The sequence below is a fragment of the Macaca nemestrina genome, chromosome 12 (assembly GCF_043159975.1).
Source record: "Macaca nemestrina isolate mMacNem1 chromosome 12, mMacNem.hap1, whole genome shotgun sequence".
Lineage (NCBI taxonomy): Eukaryota > Metazoa > Chordata > Mammalia > Primates > Cercopithecidae > Macaca > Macaca nemestrina.
The window spans coordinates 71871545-71892641 of NC_092136.1; the positions used below are offsets into that span (position 1 = coordinate 71871545).

A 21097-nucleotide genomic window follows, 5' to 3' on the forward strand; every position below is an offset into this window, starting at 1 on the left:
GTGCTGGGATTACAGGCATGAGCCACTGCGCCCAGCCTGGATTTCTTACTATGTATTAGCCTTGCCCTCAAAGAGCTTTCCATCCGGGTAGAAGATGGCCAAGGGCACCTTGTTTTATTTAACCTCCCCACAACAACTCTGCCAGATAAGAAATTCAAGGAGGAACTTGAGGTTCAAAGAGGTTAAGTAACTCGCCCAATGTCACTCAGCTGGTAAGTAACAGAGCTAGGATTTAACCCAGATCACATATCTGGAAAGCAAGTAAAAACAGAACAGGTTTCCCTAGGTTTGCACTCAGTGAGATGAAACTCAATGTCCTTGTTCTGTGATTTTTTTTTTTTCCTCAAGTGCCCTATCCCCAAGATCAAGTTCCTCTCAGCAAATGGACAAGTTTTCTTGTTTAGTTTAAAAAGATCTCCCAGAAATGGCATTTAGACAGTGCCAAGAGAACCCTCACATAATACCTTCCACTCACAAGAGGAGACAAGCAAACATATGAGGGAGAGGTCACGTTGTCTTCCCCCTCATCCCAGAATAGGCCTTAGCCCCACTAATGGTGGTAGGATGCCACAGGAAGGACACACCAATGCCGGCTGGCTAGGCACCAAGAAACCCATCAAGCCTTGGATATAACTTCAGTTTACAGAAAATACAGAGGACAGAGGAACGAGCTAAGTGACACCACATGAGAATGCAGCCAGACAGAGCCAGATAGTGAATCATTCTGTGGGGCTACTGGCCCAAGCTCTTCTACCAGTCAACGTCAACGAAGGGGCTTGGTGGGACTGACTTGCAGGAGATAACAACCACATGTAAAGTGTGTCTCTGGATTGCAAACTGATTTAGACGCAGCATCTATAAAGGGGATTTTTGGGACAACTGGAGAAATGTGAACGTGATCAGAGTATCAGGTGCACTGAAACAAAATGGTAGAAACTGCTGCCTAAAAAAAGGTTACAAAATAGGTCAGATTACAGTTATGAGCACAGTGGCTCATAACTGTAATCCCAGCACTTTGGGAGGCTGAGACAGGCAGATCATTTGGGGTCAGGAGTTTGAGACCAGCCTGGCCAACATGGTGAAACCCCATCTCTACTAAAAATACAAAAATTAGCCGGGCGTGGTGGCACACAACTCTAATCCCAGCTACTCAGGAGGCTGAGGCAGGAGAATCGCCTGAACCAGGGAGGTGGAGGTGTCAATGAGCCGAGATCATGCTGTTGCACTCCAGCCTGGGTGACAGAGCAAGACTGCCTCTCAAAAAAAAAAAAAAAAAAAAAAAAAGGCAGCATAACCCAACTGGGGGAAAAAAATATATGCATAGAGGAAGCTCAGGAGGCACAATTGCTAAGGTGTTAACAGTGGAGATCTCTAAATGATAGGAATGTGATGGTTTCATTTTGCTTATCTGTATTTCTTTTTCTTTTTCTTTTCTTTTCTTTTTTTTTTTTTCTTTTTTAAGATGGAGTTTCGCTTTTGTTGCCCAGGCTGGAGTGCAATGGGGCGATCTTGGTTCACCGCAACCTCCGCCTCCCGGGTTCAAGTGATTCTTCTGCCTCAGCCTCCTGAGCAGCTAGGATTATAGGCACCTGCCATCACGCCCAGCTAATTTTTGTATTTTTAGTACAGACAGGGTTTCACCATGTTGGCCAGGCTGGTCTCAAACTCCTGACCTCAGGTGATCCACCTGCCTCGGCCTCCCAAAGTGCTCGGATTACAGGCATGAGTCACCGTGCCTGGCCACTTGTCTGTATTTCTTATTATCTAACATGTATAGTACTGCTTCTGAAATAATGAAAACAATTTCAAAAGGTCCCCCAGCAATACTGACAGGTACACCCACCATGTGCCAGGTACTATACTAAGTGTTTTATACATATTATTTTATTCTTACAGCAGCGCTCTGGGATATTGGCCCCATTATAGAATTAGGAAACCAAGGTTCAAGGACAGACTCGAGACTGCAATACTGTTTGTGTGACCCTAAACAATTCACCTTCCCTCTCTACCCCATTTACCTTTCTGCTGTATAATGGGGCAGGACTAGATCCAACCATTTAATCAGCAGCCCCCAGCTCCAGCCCTGTGCTGAGCCTGGAAGAGTCAGAGATGAGTCGGAGGCCTGTCTTTGAGAGGTCTGCAGTGAAAGGAGGAGCCCACCTTGGAAATGGGGAGGTGCCCTAAAGTGCTCAGTGGGGGCATAAGAAGGAGATCATCTCCACAGGCTGGGTAGGAGGATTAGGCTTCATGGAGAATCTCAGTGCAGGAGGTAGACGTTTGCCAAGTGCCCCTGGCAGACAGAACAGCCAGCCAAGGTGCAGAGGGAGGTGAGAGTGTGGCCTGTGGGCAGTGAATGAGTTCCATCTGGCTCAGTCTCCACGGTGTGGTATAGCCTATGACTCAAAAGGTACCTGGGTCTAGGTCTTCTTGGAAAAACAGGTGATTCCAGGGCTCGGTCAGAGAAAGTAAAAGATGAGCATGGAACATCTTCTTGTGCCAGGAAGTAAGCACATACTTACTGATAGAGATTTTGGACACTGGAACCAGCTTGAAGGGCTCTGCCCCTGGCAGAGTGGCTAACTCTTCAAGGTTTACCCAGGACTTCCCCAGTTTTACCACTGCAAAGTCTCACATCCTGGGAAATCCCTCAGTCCCAGGCAAGCTAGGACAGTTGGTCACCCTACCACGGGCTCAACCTGAGATAAGCTGTGTATTAAACTCAATAATGACCATAACCGATGATATTCCATTGACTAAAATAGGAAATCAAAGTCTATACAGGTATGAATAAACAAATAAATGGAATGTTTGATGAGGAATGGGGGATTTACATAGTTTCAAAGTAACTTCCCATCAAAATACTTATTAATTACAAAGGGAAAATGAGTCACTTCATAGTAGAGAAGCCTGGCAGATAGCACCTTAATCAAGTGATCAAAGGGAATATCATGAATCACAGGACAAGTTGCCATCAGGTGTTGCCTGGTAGGACGCAGTAAGGGGAATACAGATATCACTTCTGTGCTACCTCTGCCACAGAGACATAACATAAATAGAATCACAAAGGAACCTCAGACAAACCCAGAATGAGGGCTTGTCTCATTTTACAAAATAATTGGCCTGTAAGTGTCAGGATCATGAGAGTCACAGAGAGAACTACATTAGCCTGAGGACACTAATGAGATGTGAGTAACTGAGTGAATGAATGAAGGAACAGAGTGATAGGAGGAACACGATGGTGAGAAAAGGGGTTGAAGAAGACAGAGGCCAGATCCGGCATCATCACTAGCATCCAAACAGCCTCCTCAGCGGCCACAGGGAGCTCCAGGCACTGCCCCAGACATTCAACACGTGCTCATTCTTCACCCCAAACCTAGCTGATGGTTGCTGTTATCATTCCTGCACTGCACCATAGAAAACTGAAGCTTCGGAGATTCAGCAACTTGCCCAGATCATAGAGCCTGAAAGCAGCCCAGCAGGGACTCAAAATCGGATCTTCCTGTCCTCTTAACCATCAAAGAGCACTCAAGCGTGGCTTCTGAGGAAACCAGAATTTCTCTAAATCCAAATCTGGATGCTAGTTGGCTTTGCAAATCTTCAAACATGGTATCCTGGACCATGAGTGTATGGAGGGGCAGTGACAACAAAACTCTGCTTCCTGGGTTAGAATCCAACCTGGGACTGCCTCTTCCCCAGCCAGGCTCAGTGCCCCCAAGGCCCAGCTGCAAAGCAGCTGAATGCACACTGTGAAGGGACCCATGCTGCCCCATCTTCCTTCCAGAGCAGGGCTGTTGTGGCTCCATAGGCCAAAGACCCACCTCTGGGACAGAGGACAGTGGGCGGAGCATGCAGAGTGACGAAACAGACTAGTTGCTCAGTGTAAACTCTGAGTAGCACTTTATCTTATAAAGAGAAACTTCAAAGGTTTCCCAGGCTAGTGGCAGACTCTTGTGGAGGAAGGCTGCTGCCCAGAGGGTAAGAACCTTTGCTGTGGCAGCACAGGTGAAGAAACTGAGGCAGGCCGGGTCGTGAGGGTCAGGCAAGTGTCCACAGGCGTCCCCCCTTCCCCGGCCTGGCTCGTGCCTTTTCCACAGCCCCCAGCAGGCAGCACTGCTGCGCTAAGCAGAAGAAATTACATCCATCATTGTTCCTGCTGGTGGTGGTGGCCACGTCCCAAAGGTGTAATTCTAAGAGGCTTGGGAAGGGACAGGTGGTGGGGTAGGGCTGAGTCTCTGGAGAGCACCAGGTGGGCGGGCCCACAGCTATTAGGCCCTGGGTGAGTGAGTGTCCACACCAGGTGTTGCCCGTCAGGTGTTGCCTGGTAGGCCATCTTGGCTCGCCCCCGCCGCTGATAAACTCCCCCCGGAAACAGGAACCCAAGGGAGGTTGCTCCACCAAGGAGCCATGCTGGGCTTGAGTGCGTTTAAAACCTGGTGACAGCAGGGACCCCGACATTCAGCGGTATTACAGTTGAGAAAACTGAGACCAGCCGGGCGCAGTGGCTCACGCCTGTAATCCCAATACTTTGGGAGGCCGAGGCAGGCAGATCACCTGAGGTCGGGAGTTCAAGACCAGCCTGACCAACATGAAGAAACCCTGTCTCTACTAAAAATACAAAAATAGCTGGGGTAGTAGCACATGCTTGTAATCCCAGCTACTCAGGAGGCTGAGGCAGGAGAATCGCTTGAACCCAGGAGGCGGTGAGCCGAAATTGCGCCACTGCACTCCAGCCTGGGCAACAACAGCGGAACTCTGTCTCAAAAACAAAAAAAAGAAAAGAAAAGAAAAGAAAACTGAGGCTGGGGGAGCAAGTGACGCCAGAGAAACTACAGGCTATGTCCCCGGCACTCCACTCTCCAAACCCCCTCAAGTTCTCAAGGTGAAAAACCAGGATTGCCCAGAACCCCTGGGGCCAGCACTACACTCCACAGCTCCCCAATTCCCATGAAGCCATGGTCAGAAGGGACTGGACAAGCAAGGAGCAGGAAAGACCCACACAGGCTTTGAGGCTGGCAATCCCAGGCTCAATCCCAGCTCTAACTCCTGGGCACGAGAGTTAACGCTTAAGAGTCTTCATTTCCTCATGTGAAAAATGGAAATAATAATAGCAGCTATCTTGTGGGGATGTTGTGATTAAATGAGATAACACATGTAATATGCCTAGCGCACAGTAAATACTCAAAAATAGGCCGGGCACAGTGGTTCACACCTGTAATCCCAGCACTTTGGGAGGCCGAGGCGGGCAGATCATTTGAGGTCGGGAGTTCGAGACCAGCCTGACCAACATGGTGAAAACCTCTCTACTAAAAATACAAAAAAAAAAAAACAAAACATTAGCCAGGCGTGGTGGCACACACCTGTAATCCCAGCTACTCGGAAGGCTGAGACATGAGAATCACTTAAACCCAGAAGGAGGAGGCTTCAGTAAGCTGAGATTGCATCACTGCACTCCAGCCTGGGTGACAGAGTGAGACTGTCTCAAAAAAAAAAAGAAAGAAAAGAAAAGTAGCTATTGGCTGGTCCAAATGTAGTGAGTGATCTCAATTGATTATTCACAGCAAGTTACAGATCGAACTCCTTGTTCTACTGTTTTCCCCGTTCTCACTACTGCATTTGACTAGTCTTTAAAAAAAAAAAAAAAAAAAAAAAAAAGTAGCTATTATTACTCCAGCGGGTTTCCGTGAGTAGCCACGCACCCTTCCACATGGCCAGGACTAGGCTGCACTTGCAGGTGTCTGCTGATACTGTGCACCCTGGGTGCCTCCCACGCCTCACCCTGCCCTGCCCTTCCATTCATCCTTTCACCATTCTCTGAAGCCTGCTGTGTGCCAGACCTGTGTGCAACTGGGTGGTGGGAGACCGGAGGAGAACTGGACCTGAGCCCTGCCCCAAAGAGGTCCCGCCAAGTAGAGTGGTAAGGGACAGGGACACAAAATCTCAAGATAGCATGAGCAGGGCTAGGAGAGGGGAATGCACATGAACTGCATGGTAGAGTGCGCCTAAGCCCAAAAGGATAAGGCCCTGAGCCACTGAGGGGCAGGGAAGTGCATTTCAGCAGGGGGACCAGTGGTGCAAAGGCCTGGAGGGTTAAACAAACAAGTACAGTCCAGGGTCCAGTGCCCAAGCTGTCTCACTCTACCCCTCACCTCTCTCCCACCCCCTGCCTGTGTTCTCCGGGATGCCTTGCCAGTGCTGAGCATTAGAGAAGGTGGACTCTCCACTCCAGGGAGGGGCAGCAGTCTCTCCCAAGACCCAGGGAGATGGTTGACCTGAGATGGGAAAGGAAGTCAGGTCCCCTCCATGGAGCTGTGTCCTGGCCTTGAGAGCCAAAGGCCCAGGCAGTTACAAGCAAACAGACACACAGACAGGTAGACCCAAGGCTAGTCCTCCCTCCAAGACCTTACATAGCAGGACGCCAATATCCTTGCCCATGGAATATGTGGAGCACACAGATTATCCCAAAGTCCTAGGAACCCAGAAAATGATCTATTCACTCAGAACCCTTCAGGTGACCATTGGGGAAACCTGGCTTCAGCTGGGCTCTGAAATATCCTACAGGCTGTGCTAACTTCTCCATACACTGCATTTCAGCAGATAGTTTTGTGACAGGAGTAACTGTTAAGCAAATCACCCTTTCCCAACAGAACCATATTCAAATGAGAGGAAGAGTTCCTGATGGGGTGGAGCACAAAGTATCAAATCAATCACAGCCCTGAACAATAGTCCCAACCTCAATAACCATTACCATTGCTCCAAATCACTGACCATTCAGCACCCTGCAAAGGAGACAGGAGCACCTGGACCATGGACCCCACAGGGGCTGAAATTTAGCTCAAACCACCTCTGCCAGCTGTCAAGGGCACAGAGCTGCATCCTTTGCAGATATTGCCTCTGACCCTTCCAACACCCCAGAGGGAAGCATTGCCCCCATTTTACAGATGCTGAAACTGAGGCCCAGGGAGGTACAATCCACACAGCTAACAGTAGTGAAGCAGAGAACCAGAGTCCAGGTGTGACTGACCCTACAGTGTCAAGACTTTCTGCTACCTTCACCAAGGGGCAGGACTGGCCCAGCTAAACAAAACACCCTGGCAACTGGAGGCTGCCTTAGTTGATGGTTATAATGCAGTGCTCTGGACTGAGGCCTTGCTGACCAGGGAGGTAGAGCCCACAGATTCTTCCTCCAAAGTTCCTGACCCAAGCTCTAGATTTTCCAGAACCCAGTGCTGGGGCTCCAAACCTGAAGCCCCTGTTGCCTGCAGGCCCAGAGTTCATACAGCAGTGCTGGTCCATCTGTGTCAGACAGACCTCTGCCCTGCCATGTCCCAGCTGTGTGGACTTGGCTTGGGCAAAGGACTCTGAGCCCCAGCATCTCATCTGTCAAGCAGGGATAATCCTTTCCTCAGAGTGGTCCTGTAAGGATTAGATGAGACTGGTCCCTAAAGCCCTTGGCAGTAGCTGCCCCTCCTCCAGCCCCAGGCCCCAGCAGCTTTCCCTGATTTCTCAGGCCCTGCCCTGGGGGAACACCTCCCACTAACCCCCAAAGGACAGGACATACAGGGACAACAAGGAACAAAGTTTAAAATAAGAAAAATGCCAAAATTCCTCCACAGCATGAGTGCACAGGGAGGGGGTGGGCAGCTCTCTCACGCCAGGGCCCCGCACAGATGCCCCCTTCACCCTCACAGCCCACAGCCAGGCCCTGCCCTCACCATGCTGGACCAGGAGAGGAGGCTCTGAGAGATGCAAAGCCTGGCCCACAGCACACAGCAGGTCCGAGCCCCAGCGCCAGTGCCCCTCTGCCCTTTCTGTTCCCGCTTCTCCTCCCAGGACCCACTCACCACCTGCTGGCTTCAGGGCCCTCCACTGTGCCCTTCCCTGAGGTCCCCACAAGGCAAGCATCAGGCCAAGCTAATGGAGCACCTGCCCTTTGCCTCTGGGTTTCTGGGGTCCCCAAAATGGAGACCCCCAAGACCCTTCACTTTACACTCCCCCTGGCCCCCAAAAAATCCCAAGAGCTGTTCCAGGGCACAGACCTGAGGGTTCAGGGGAAGAGGGGAAGGAGAGAGGTCTGCTCAGTGCTGTCATGAGGGGTGCTGAGGCACCTCCTCCTCCAGCGCTGCCCAGAATGCTTTCCCAGGACTTTCTCTCACTGGCTCCCTTCCTATTATGTCTTCAATATGTCTTCAAACTTCAGCCCGCTGCTCCCTGTCCAGGCAGCCTGCCCTATCCCTAAACTCTCCAGGATGGGCTGGAGGCCACCCTTCCTTGTCTCCTAGACCCCCAGCAGCTCCCTTCTCAGCTCGCATTGTCATGCATTCATTTGCCTGTAATGCTGTGGCCCCTTGCTCATCTTGGCATCCTCCATGCCTTGCAGGGGGCCTGGCCTATAGCAAGCGCTCAGTAAGGAGCTGTTCCTGAATGGAGGGATAGGCAGGTAAGCCAACAAAGAGGCTGAGCCTGTGTGGGCTTCTCTGACTTTTAGAATGCCGGAGCCCTGGTCCGTGGCCCTCCGTGCATCTGTATAATTCCCAAGGAGGTGCAGCCATGAAAATCCCTGAACTCTTGTAGATCTCTATAACACAAGGACAACTACTATTACTACTTCTGCCATCATCCTCTTAAAAAGGGGTAAAGGGCTGGGGGGTGGAGGCATGAGCCTTCAGAAATACCAAGAGACAGGTTCAGGGGAGATTCTGGGACTTGCTTTAAGATCTTTAATAGTCCTGACAGTCAAAGAAAAGTAAAGTAAAATTGTACTGAGGTACCAATTTATGCTCAGTAAATTACCAAAAATATATAAAATACTCACTGCTTATCAGGTACTCACTGCTTATGAAGATATGGTAAAACTGTTACACAGTGGCAGCAAAAATTGGTTCCATTATTCTAGAAAATAATTTGGCAAATACTTTTTAAATCATAAAAATGATTTAAAAAGAAATTTATCTTTCTTTCTTTCTTGGTTCACTGCAGTGATCACAGTTCACTGTCCCAGGAGCTGGGACTACAGGTGTGCACCACCACGCCTGGCTAATTTTTGTATTTTTTGTTTTGTTTTGTTTTGTTTTGTTTTGTTTTTTGAGACGGAGTCTCGCTCTGTCGCCCAGGCTGGAGTGCAGTGGCGCGATCTCGGCTCACTGCAAGCTCCGCCTCCTGGGTTTACGCCATTCTCCTGCCTCAGCCTCCTGAGTAGCTGGGACTACAGGCGCCCGCCACCGTGCCCGGCTAATTTTTTGTATTTTTAGTAGAGACGGGGTTTCACCGTGGTCTCGATCTCCTGACCTTGTGATCCGCCCGCCTCGGCCTCCCAAAGTGCTGGGATTACAGGCGTGAGCCACCGCGCCCGGCCTAATTTTTGTATTTTTTGTAGAGATGGGGTTTCATCATGTTGCCCGAGCTGGTTTCAAATTTCTGGGCTTAAGTGATCCTCCCACCTCAGCCTCTCAAAGTGCTGGGATTGCAGGTGTGAGCCACTGCACCCCACCAAAAATGCATTTTTCAATTCAGTTCCCAAAATCCCAGGACTACAAATTTATACTCAGGAAAAAAATATAAAATAAGAAAAAATGTTATGTTACAATATTCATGAGTATATTATTGAATCTGCAATTAGCAAATTATACTGGAGAACAACCTGAATACCACCACCAACAGCCCCAGTTGGGGTAAGAGTGACACATCACCCTAATGATGACTGCACACCACGGAGGGCGGAGGGTTCCCCCGAGCAGGGGCGGCCACTGAGCTAGCTCTGCACCTTCAGAACCCAGACAGGCCTATGGGGAGCAGTTGCCAGAAATGTTCCTGAATTAAGAATTCTGTAGCAATATGAGAAACTTTTTTTTTTTTTTTTTTTTGAGACGGAGTCTCGCTCGTCGCCCAGGCTGGAGTGCGGTGGCGCAATCTTGGCTCACTGCAAGCTCCGCCTCCCGGGTTCATGCCGTTCTCCTGCCTCAGCCTCCAGAGTAGCTGGGACCACAGGTGCCCGCCACCACGCCCAGCTAATTTTTTGTATTTTCAGTAGAGACAGTGTTTCACCGTGTTAGCCAGGATGGTCTCGATCTCCTGACCTCGTGATCCGCTCGTCTCGGCCTCCCAAAGTGCTGGGATTGCAGGCATGAGCCACCGCACCCGGCCAATATGAGAAACTTCTACAGAGCAAGATTAAATGAATAAAACAGGATACAAACTAGTACCTGTGCCATGGTTTAAACTATGAACAAACTCTACACCTTTGAATGAGAGCTGGAAGGAACCAAGGAAAAGTTCTACTCAGGGAACTGAGGCTCCGGGTGATTTATATTTATTTTTCTTTTTTGGATTCTTATTACTGGTGCTACACTATCGTTTATACAAGAGATAAAAATCACTTTTTAAGAAAATTATTTTTTTTTTTGAGACAGAGTTTGGCTTTGTCACCCAGGCTGGAGTGCAGTGGCACTATCTCGGCTCACTGCAACCTCTGCCTCCCAGGCTCAAGGATTCTCGTACCTCAGCCTCCTGAGTAGCTGGGATTACAGGCGTGTGCCAGCGCGCCCAGCTAATTTTTGTATTTTTAGTAGAGATGGGGCTTCACTATGTTCGCCAGAATGGTCTCGAACTCCTGGTCTCAAGTGATCCACCTGCTTCAACCTCCCAAAGTGTTGGGATTACAGGCGTGAGCCACCACACCCAGCCTTCCTTTTTTTTCTTCCTAATTAAAAGCATTGCCCAGAACCCCAAGTCCTTGCTCCCCAGACCTGAAAGCTGTGACTCAGCTGGTTGGGGCCTGAGACTACCCGTCTGATGCTGAGTTAACCTGGGAACACTGCGTCGTCTGGCAGGGCTTGCAGGCACTGACAATGACAACTCTTTAGGTTCAAGGAAGGGACAAAGGGAAGCCAGAAATGCAGGTAGAGGAAGGGGTATCTAAGCTGGGCCCTAAAAGATGACCAGGAGAAGAGACGGCACCCAGATGAAAGGGAGGGGGAAGGGGCTCCCGGAAGAGGTGATGGCCTGAGAACTATAAATGGCCTGGACTGGTTGGGGGAAGGAAAGAGATCAACTCAGTGCCACAAGGTAACCCGGGTGAACAAGGACAAAGGTGGGAAATGGAACTGTCCTTTAGGGACCTGTTCATTCATTCATCCATTCTCAGCAAATGTGGATGGTGTGTGGCTCTGTGCTGGGCTCTGTGCTAGGAGGTTGGTATAATAAACTCACTGAATTCCATCCTCTGAACTACCTGGGAGGAGGGACAATTACGCCCATTGGTAAACAGTGGCTCAGAAAAGTGAAGTGGAGGAACCAGGTTGGAACCCAGCACTATCAAAAGTCCATCCCTGAGACTATTCCCCGAGAACGAGGCTCTGTTCTGTGTAGGACCCAAGGAATCAGGTGGGCCAGCACCTGGCCAGAGGAGGACAATCCCTGACAGGTCCATGCTGGGAGCTGGGGCTTTTGAGGGTGTGTGTGGAGTTGGGGGATGTTGGGGCTGGCTTGCCTAGAGCTGGCGTGGGGGTTGGAAGGACACAGAGCACAGTGGTGTGGGCCCAATGCAGGGTCTTCTTTCCCCATCTTTGAACTCAGTATTCCCACCTGCAAAATGACCAGACAATCCCTATGGCCCTCTCCTGTGAAGTGAAGGGGATCTGGCAGCAGCTACCTCCAACTCATCTTCTCCCCAAAAGTGGAGCCCCCGAGACTGTAGTGGAGAGTAGAAATGTTACCATGTCTCACCTAGACAGAGCTCCCTGAGCAGACTGAGCTAGGCCTTCTCTGCCACTCTCCATCCAGGGCTGAGTGACTCATCCCTGCTCTGCCTCCTTCCCCCTTCCCTCCCTAGTCCCCAGCAGCCTCCCTGGACCTCCACCCCCACCTCCACCTCCAGGCTCCAGAGCAGCAGGCCCAGCTCTGCAGCAGTGATGAATGTCCTGCTCCAACGACATCGCAGAGGCTGGCTTCCTGCCCTGTACCTCTCCACTTCTATCCTAGGGGGCGAGGGGGAGCCAGGCAGAGAAGGGAGAGCTGAGAAAGGGAGGCAGAGAGTGGAGGGCCTAGAAGAAAAGGGAAGGGGTAGGGGAGGCCAGTGGGACAACACAGAGGCCAGGGCTGACTTCCAGACATCAAGACAGGCAAAGACAAAGAGGGAAAAAGCCTCCCAGGGCTTCCCGGACCACCAGTGGACTGATGCCCCCAGAGCTCTGCAGTAAAGTTCCAGGCTTCATCCCTAACGGCCTCTGGAGCACCACACCCTGGGCAGCCCATAGACGTCTCCCCCTCCCCATGCTCAGCGCTGCCATAGCAGGCACAGTTCTCCCTGTGCCCAGCACTGCCATAGCCATAGTGGGCATGGCTCTCCCTGTGCCCAGTGCTGCCATAGTGGGCACGGTTTTCCCTGTGCCCAGCACCGCCATAGGGGGCATGGTTCTTCCTGTGCCCAGCACCGCCATAGGTGGCCTGGTTCTCCCTGTGCCTGGCATCACCATAGTGGGCATGGTTCTCCCTGTGCCCAGCACTGTCATAGGGGGTATGGTTCTGGACTTGTCCCTTATGCTCTTACTCTCAACCTCTAGCCAACTCTGCCCCTTGGATTCCACTTGGCCACGACCTTCCCAGAAGCTCCTCTTCACCAGCCCAGATAGGCCTCACCATCCTTGCTTGGACCCCTGTAGCCACATCCTCTTCTCTGGCCTCCTGACTTCCAGGCCACTCTGTCCCCTGTGGCCAGGGAGCTTTTTAAAATCCAGAGCTGATAATGGCCCTTCCCAGCCTGAAAGCTTCTGTTGTCTGTCTGTCTGTCTGTTTCTCTCTCTCTCTCTCTTTCTCTGCCATCAGGATAAAATCTAAACTCCAAAATGTCCTCCCCACCCTGGTTCTGGCTCTTCTCTTCCTCACTGTTAGCCCTGAACCCCTGCCACAGGGGGAGCCTATCTCCCTGACCAACTCACCAAGACTTTCTCAGTTTGTTGCCTTATCCTGCTGGGTCCCCGAGGCCCCATCCAAACACCACCTCCTGGAGAAGCCCCTGTACCATCCCCCCACCCTGCTGCCAGTCACTGGCCTCACTCAGCCCCAGTATATGTCTCTGTCCCCACACTGCTCACAAAAGGCTGTCACTGTCTCCATGTGTCTCCCCATGAGGACTCGAGTCTCTTAAGAGCAGGACCCAGATCTGGTATCTCCAGGTGGCTGGCAGGATGGGTGGGAGGCATGAGAAGAGGTTTGTTGAGTGAATAAACAGCTGGGACAGGAACAACATGACCAGTAGAGACATTAAGGACAGAGTAACCTTAAGACACAGGAACGAAGTGACCAGGAGAGACATTAAGGACACTGCCAGTAACCATTAAGGGACAGGGGAACAGAGATAGATAGAAAACACACCCCAAAGGGAAGACCTTGAGTCCCAGAGACAGGCTTGAGGCAGCTGCACCCCTCTTGGTGCCTCCCTCTATCCCCTCTGGCATGCTTGAACTGGTCTTGATGCCCTGGGGCCCCTGGATGCAGGACAGGGAGCTTCAGAAGGGGAAACCACAGCACAGTCAGAGCTGAGCCAGGGGCAGGAGCTGCCAGGAGACAGCTGAGGAGACATAATTGGATCACAGACAACTCTGCTTCTGCAGTGAGGGGGTGTGACTCACACACACAGAGTAACACCAGACACAGAAACACACATAGAGTCTCACACTCAGAGGCACAGGCGCACATACCTTCAACACAGATTGACTGACCCTGTCAGGTCCCTGTCCCAGGGCTGTCAGGTGGGTAGGAAGTGGGAGACGGGAAACCCAGCACCTGCCCCTGAGGAGCTCAGTGTCTGCCAGACTAAGGGCCACATCACACACACAGTCACCCACAATTCAGCTCCACACACGAAGGCTCCAACAGAATCCTCAATCCCTATCACATTATCTCATCCTTATGCACAACCATCATCTGGTATCTTATTTAGTTGTTTGCTTCTATCTTGCTTGTCACCCCTTCAGGATGTGAAACCCATGACAGCAGGGTCTGATCTGTGTGGTTTGCCCCTAAATTCCTAGATATGACACAATCCTTGGAACGTAGTATGTGCTCAATAAACATACTGAAGCAATGAATGAATGCATGCATGTATGCAAGTGGCGACACACAAGGGAACTCCATCCTTCTAGCTATCAGGCAGGCCTCTACCTCAAGACTCGTCACCTCCCTGGCAAAGTACCAGGCCCCAGCCATTCTGGCAGGGTCCAAAGATGGCAGGCACAGGCAGGAGATGATGGAGGGGATCTCAGGAAGCCAGGGGCAGATGGAGGTGGTAACACAAACCCCAAGGATGAGTAAATGGCTCAGGCACCAGAGGGGAGAGCAGAGGTGGCAGTCACCCCCTATATCCTATTGGGCAGCAGGAGGCAGTATATATGTGCAGATATTGCTCACTGGCCCCAGGACATAGGATTTGAGAGAAGCATCAGAGGTGGCAAGTACCTGCCTTCGGGGAGCCCAGGCTGAGGGGCAGGAAGGCAATGGTTATGCTAAAGCCCCAGAGAATAGCTCCAGCTGCCCTGTGCCACCTGCCCCAGGCTCTCTTTAATCAAAGATAGGTGACAAGAATCTACTGTGATTGGCATGGGACCCTCTGCTGCCCATGCTTTTGAGTCTCCAGGGACCCCAGGGCATCAAGACCAGTCCAAGCATGCCAGAGGGGATGAAGGGAGGCACCAGGAGGGTGCTGTCTCAAGCCTGACATGTGGTCTGAGTTGCTTTCCCCCACCTGTTGCCAGAGCACCACCATCTGCCCAGTCAGGGGCAAAGATGAGGGGTCAGGGTTGAAATAAGGTTTCTATTCCCATCTATCCTCAGTGGCAACCTGGCACCCAGGCCAGGTCTCCTGCTCCTCGGGAACAAGCTGGAACAGCCCCGCCGAGGCCCCGGAGCCCCACAGAGCACTGGGGTCATGGCACCCACAGCCCTGGCTCCAGGTGGCCCGGCCAGGCATGGAGATGCGGGGGAAGAAAGAAAACCCATCTGTCTCCAGGACTCCCTTTCTCTCATCTCCTGAAACTTTAAAGACTCTCGGCTGGAAACTGAGCTGGGGCTCTTTAAAGTTTAAAAACCGGAGCCTGGGGAGCTGGGTGTGGAGAGCACAGAGCCAGCCTGGGGGCTGAGGGCTCCTCTAGTCCCAGCAGGGACACAGCCTGGAGGCACCCTCCACTCCACTCCGGCTCATAAGGGTTCCTGCTTAGCGCAGGCACTGAGGGGGCTGTACATCCGTGCCGTCCTGCATCCCAGCCTGCACAACACTTCACAGTGCGCACATCGCAAAGAGTTATGCTGTAACCATCATATCCTGTCCATGATCACTCCTAAGGCTCTCTGGATTCCATCCTTTGCTCCATTCCCCACAACCTGGCTTTAAGGTGGGCCTCCGCACCTCTGCCCAGACAAATAGAGCAGCAGCGCCCTCTTACTGGCTTCCCTGTCTAAGACCCTCCCCTGGCACCCCAGAGCCTCTAAGACTCAAGGCATGGGGCCTCGGTCTAGCTCTCTAATCACCTCCAGCCCCCTGAGTTCCGAGCCCACACTGAACCACCTCCCATTCTCCAAATGATCCGCCTCTGGGCCTTTGCACAGCACCCCATGATCCACCTCTGGGCCTTTGCACAGCTGCTGCTCTGTATGGAATGCTTCCAATGTGATCAAATTTGTAATCTTCATTCCCCACCCAATTCCAAAAGGATCACCTGAACATTCCTCTGTGCAGTTCCTTCCCTGACTCCCAAGGCTAATTTAGATGCCCTCTCTAGATTTCCAGAGCTCCTGTGACAAGTGTGTGTCTCAGCACCCAGCTGGGGGCTCCTTGAGGGCAGGGCTTGGATCTGATTGCCCTCTCTGTCCCCCACCTCCAGCACAGAGCCAAGCAGAAAGAGGCTAACGATGGATGCTTGCTGAATGTGTGAATGAATGAAGTCTCTGAAGGCAGGCAGGGCAGATAAGGAAGCTGAATCCCAGGCATAGACAACTTGCCCAGGGGCACACAGCCAGGACTCTGGATCCTGGTGCTCTTTCCCCAGCATCCTCAACCCAACCCAGGCACCTCCTCCAGGAAGACTTCCCTCACACCTCCAGCCACCTCTGATCTTTCCCTTCTCTGAGCACCTCCAACCCAAAGTCTAGACACTAACTAACTGGGGTCATGCTCTCTGGGAGCCTGTTCCCTGAGGACAGCTCTGGAACTACTTCTTCCAGTTCCCCCCATGCCAAGTCGGAGCTGGAACCAGGCAGCTCAGTGCCTAACCCCGGATTCAGGATCCCCTTCTAGGGACCTCTCTGATGGCACAGACTGGCAAGACCTCAGCCACCATCCTCACTCTGTCTCCAGCAGGGCAGCCTCCCCTAAGGTTAGGACAGCCTCTACAGACCACCTGCCCAGCAACTTCCTGTACGGGGAAACTGTGCCCCATAGCAGGCAGAGCCAAGCTAGAGCCTGAACTGACCCAGTCCAAGGCCCTAAAACTAGATGAACTCGTGCCCCTGCCACTGCCAATAAGAAGACTGACCCAGAAAGGTGAAATGACCCCCAAAGTCACACAGTGAGCACTGGACTCTTGCCCAGCTGGGTCCCCTCTAAGGTGCCCTCCCACAGTGACACAGCACAGGGAGACCCATGAGTCCAATCACGTTAATAACCCGGTCCAAGGGAGTTGCGAGATCTCAGCCTTGGCGAGTCAAGGACCTAGGTCCTGATCTAGCTTCAGCCATGTCTGGCTGTTTGGCTGTGCACAAGTGAACCTGCCTTGAGCCTCAGTTTCCACATCTGCTTGATGGGATTAAAGAGACCTGTCCCACACACAGCCCTGACCCCACCTTCCCATGACCCTTTTGAGTCCCTGAGACTGGTAAGGGTGGAAAGGGCCTTGGAGACCCCTGAGCCATCTGGCATTTCACCAGGTGAGAGGGTGAGGTGCTGAGGGGTCACGAGCTGAGCACTGGCTTTGGAGTCTGGAACCCAGGTGGCCTGTGGTGTGGGGTAGGTGGACAGTGAGACAGGGCTGGGAGGGGCCACCAGAGCTTTTCCCAAAGGGGAAGGGGAGGAGCAGCAGGACAGGAAGTCAGAGGAGACAGGTCCCCACTGCCCAGCTTCCTGCGGCCAGCAGAGCCTCAGGCTCTCAGCCACACCCCCACCCACACCTGCTCCAGGGTCAGGTCTCTCCTGTCATGGGCCCAGGCTCCTCTCAGGCCTCATTCCTGCCCCCAGGCTGCCTGTGCAGTGGGTGGAAGGTCACCTGGAACTGTCTGTCCTCTCTTCACCAGGGTCTGAAGACCACTGAGGAGATACGCAGGTCTCCCCTGCCTCTCACGCGGCAGGCCTCAGGAGAACACAGCATGTCTGTACCCAGGTCAGGGCCTCACAGGCCACGTCCTCTGCTGTCTGCCTGCTCCTAATCTCTCCCCCAGGGCCCCAGCCCGGGTGCTGAGTTCAGAGACTCTTGGAGCCAAGAGAGACCAATTGCACAGATGGGCAAGCAGCCCAGAAAGGGGCAGGAATGTGCCCAAGGTCACATGCAACAGCCAGGACTGGACCCCAGCTGGCCCTGGTTGAATGACTGACAGAAGCTCTTGGTCTCCCGTTTCTCACACCAATACAGGTGCCATGGGGAAGCTAACCTGGGCTTTGAGAGACCTGACTTCAGCCTCCAAGCTGCCTCCTGCCTTGTACCCAGGATCCATGTTCAGCATCTGTCCCTGGGACAGGGTCTGAACTCTCAGGAGGTGGGATCTGCCTCCTCTCCAGTATTCAGAGCACAGTGCAGCCCTGAGGCCCGGTCAGGCTGGAGGCCAGGAGGGAGGGAAGGGGTGGAGGTGGCCTCCAACAGCCCCTTTCCCTTTGTCCTGGCTCCAACTACTGGGCCCTGAGCCACAGTGGCTGCCAGGGACCTCTGGACCCGGGGAAGGGGAAGGGAGATGAGGAGGAGGAAACAAATCAGGTAGATAGCTAGGTGGAGTCCCACCCCCACCCTGGGATCAGGAGCACCGGGCATGTCCAGGGGGCAGCTGCTTTCCCAGCTCTGGGGACAGGTCCAGAGCAGGCTGGGGCAGGAGAGGGGAGGGGGAAAGGGGGGCAGAAGTTCAGCAAACACCTGTAGTTGAGTCCCAGCCTCCTGGAGTGACCCAGTCATCCCCAGGGATTCTGGCTCCAGACCTGCTGGGTGACCTTGGCAAGCCACTCCTCTTTGTGGGCCTCGGCTTTCTCATCCATCAAACAAGAATAAGATGATAAGAACATGGCGTCCTCCAGGCCTTCAAAGAGTTATGGATGGGGTTAAAGGCCACGGTGTTGACTAAGATGCAAGCCCATGCGGAGAGGGGCAGGGGCTCTGGAGCCAGGCTGGCATGGTTCCACTCTTGCCTCAGCTGTGGCATGACCTTAGGCAAATAACATTACCTCGCTCAGCCTCAGTTTCTTTGTTTGTAACATGCAGACAAGACTACTACTGCCCCAGACTAGCCTCAGGGCAAATTAGATGAGGGGGAGAAATGTTTGGCTCAGAGCAGGGGCTCTCATTTATCAGAAATGGGATTATCTGCATGGAACCTGGGAGTCCTGGAATCTTGGGGATGGGAAGATCACAGGCCTCTGTCCATCTCTCCCAGAGCTCCAACTAGCTGTGCTGAGAGGATGAGGAGCGGGGAGCTGGCACCTTGGGGTGCCCATAACCAGGGTCCCAGCCTCCTTCCTGGGTCTGGGCTCTGCTCACCTCCTCTCCCCACCCTCTCTCCATTGTGGGGAGCAAAGCTGGGGAGGCAGCCTGCAAGGAGAAGCAAGGAAGGAGCACTAGCCAAGATGCTGTAGATCTGGGTTCCAGACTCAGCTCTGCTGAGACAGCTGTGTGACTCTAGGCAGGTCCCTGCCCCTCTCTGAGCCCCAATATCCTCACCTGCATCCAGGGCAGGAAGGGTATGACATAGGGATTACTAAGGGCCCTTTAGCACCTCCAACATCTGTTCAGTCTGAAAGAAAAGGAGGGTAGCGTCCTGGCTGCCCAGGAGGGTGTATGCCTGTCCAGAAGCCTATAACACCCCAGTTTTTCCAAGTCTCCGCCACCCACAAGGAAGGCCACCTGACAAGCCTGTTCTGGCCACGAGTGGTCTGTTGCAGTCAGCCTGGGCCCCAGACCCACCAATTCCAGGCCTGGGCTGGGCAGGGTTTGTTCATTAACCAAGCCAGATGGAGGAGGTAGCTCTGCCCTATTGACACAGAGGGTGGGAGTACTGGCCTCAGTTCAGACCCCTCCTCCCCTGACTTTCTGGAGTGCCAGCTTGGTAGGGAAACTACACTTCTCCCCCAGTGTGCACTGCCCACCTGAAGGCTTTCCCAGGTCACAGTCAGGCTCTTGTGAATTCCCTTCTCACCTTTCATTCAATTTGTCCCTTCGTTCTTTCCTTCCCTCTCTCTTCCACCAATATCCCTGCTCTAACTGTGTTGGATGCTGGGGACGCAAAGAGGACAGGACCTGAGAGGCTGAGGTGGGTGGATCACTTGAGGTCAGGAGTTCAAGACCAGCCTGGCCAATATGGTGAAACCCCATCTCTACTACAAATACAAAAATTAGCTGAGTGTGGTGGTGTGCACTAGCAGTCCCAGCTACTCAGGAGGCTGAGGCAGAAGAATCACTTGAACCTGGGAGGTGGAGGTTGCAGTGAGCTGAGATCTTGCTACTGCACTTCAGCCTGGGCGACAGAGTGAGGCTTCTCAAAAAAAAAAAAAAAAAAAAAAAAAGAGGATAGGACCTGTCCCTGCTCTCAGGGAACAACCAGCGGGCACATGCCAACTGCCTTCCCCTTCCCTGCTCCTCAGGCTCAGACACAGGTCAAGGTCCTCTGGCCCTGGGCAGCGAATCCCAAAGTGGGAGACACACATGGAAACCCAGAGGGAAAGACAGTCAGATGGTCAAGGTGCAGACAGAGTCAGAGAAGAGAAGGGGAGGCAGAAAGTGAGAAGCAGATAATCCTGTGGGGAAGGACAGAAGTATATGTAAATGACTAAGACAAAGTGAGGCAGAAGGGCTTAGGGTCAGAGGGGAAAGGTCAGACATCTCAGGCCTTGGTAAGAGGCCAAGATACATGCCTGAGCTAAGTCTGAGACTAGGCAGAAGGGGAGGGTGGACTCCTCCACATTTCCAGGAGGATAGCAGAAGGGAGAAGGCAAGGAAGAGGGAGGCGAAGGGCACAGCCTACTGCCAAAGCCCACTGCAGGGAGACCTAAGAGCCCTGGAAATGCAGCACCCACAGCAACACCAGATGTATTGGGGGCAGCTATTGAGGCCCTTAAACCAGAGTCTTCACCACCACCCCCCCATCTGGTCCTCTGGGGGAGGTGGGTTCTCAAGGTCCCAAACCCCAAGCCTGCCCTGCAAGGCAAAGAGAGGAGAAATGTGGGGTTGGGAGGAGCAGGGGAGATGGCTGTGAGCGACTGATGTGTCTGCAACTGCTCCCTATGTTGGCTTCCCTTGACCCCAGGCCCCTTCCTCCCCCAGCCCACCTGCAGCCTGGCTCTGTGCAAGGCAGGGGTATCAGAGCCCTGCCTTCAGGATCTGCCAGCCACAATCCTGAGTCCCTGCAGAAGACTGAGGGAGCAGCCACGGAGGGAGGGAAGGGAAAGAGCAAGAGCAGGGCATCAGGCAGGAAGGACTCAGGTCCTGGGCACCCCAGGGTGCAAAAAGCAGGGAAGGAGACCCAGTTCAGGCTGAGAGAACCAGGAATCAGGGAGAGAAGGGCCCAGTCTCCCAACTGGATAACTCAAGTCAGGAACCAGGTGGAGGCTTCCCAAGCAGAGGGGTCCCTGAGGGAGACCACTCTCCTAGAAGGGCCTGGCAGCAGCCCAGCTCCCTGGAGCAGGCAGGGGCACCCAGAAGCCTGGGTTCCAGCTGAGAGAGGCAGGTTGAGTCACTCCTGCTCTCCAGGCCTCGGTTGGCCCATCTGTGTGATGGGGCTTGGCCTCCTCCCGGTCCCTGGCAGGAGACTCTCTCTGGGCCCAGAAACATAGTCAGGTGTCTAGCCCAGAGAGAGGACCAGGAGACTCCGGAAGAGAGGCAGTAAGGGTGCAGTGGAGGCTGAAGTGATAGTGGGCAAC

General features: G+C 52.9%; 1 protein-coding gene and 1 long non-coding RNA gene across 4 annotated transcripts in view; both read right to left on the reverse strand.

Moving 5' to 3' along the window:
- Positions 1-21097, reverse strand: part of LOC105468708 (StAR related lipid transfer domain containing 10) — a 39875-nt gene that overhangs the window by 5808 nt on the left and 12970 nt on the right. The gene's annotated exons all lie outside the window — the stretch shown is intronic.
- Positions 1388-21093, reverse strand: LOC139357533 (uncharacterized). The gene is made up of 2 exons (XR_011610917.1): positions 15613-21093; positions 1388-15579 (listed from the first exon to the last, which is right to left on the reverse strand). It is a non-coding gene; the product is annotated as an uncharacterized lncRNA (long non-coding RNA).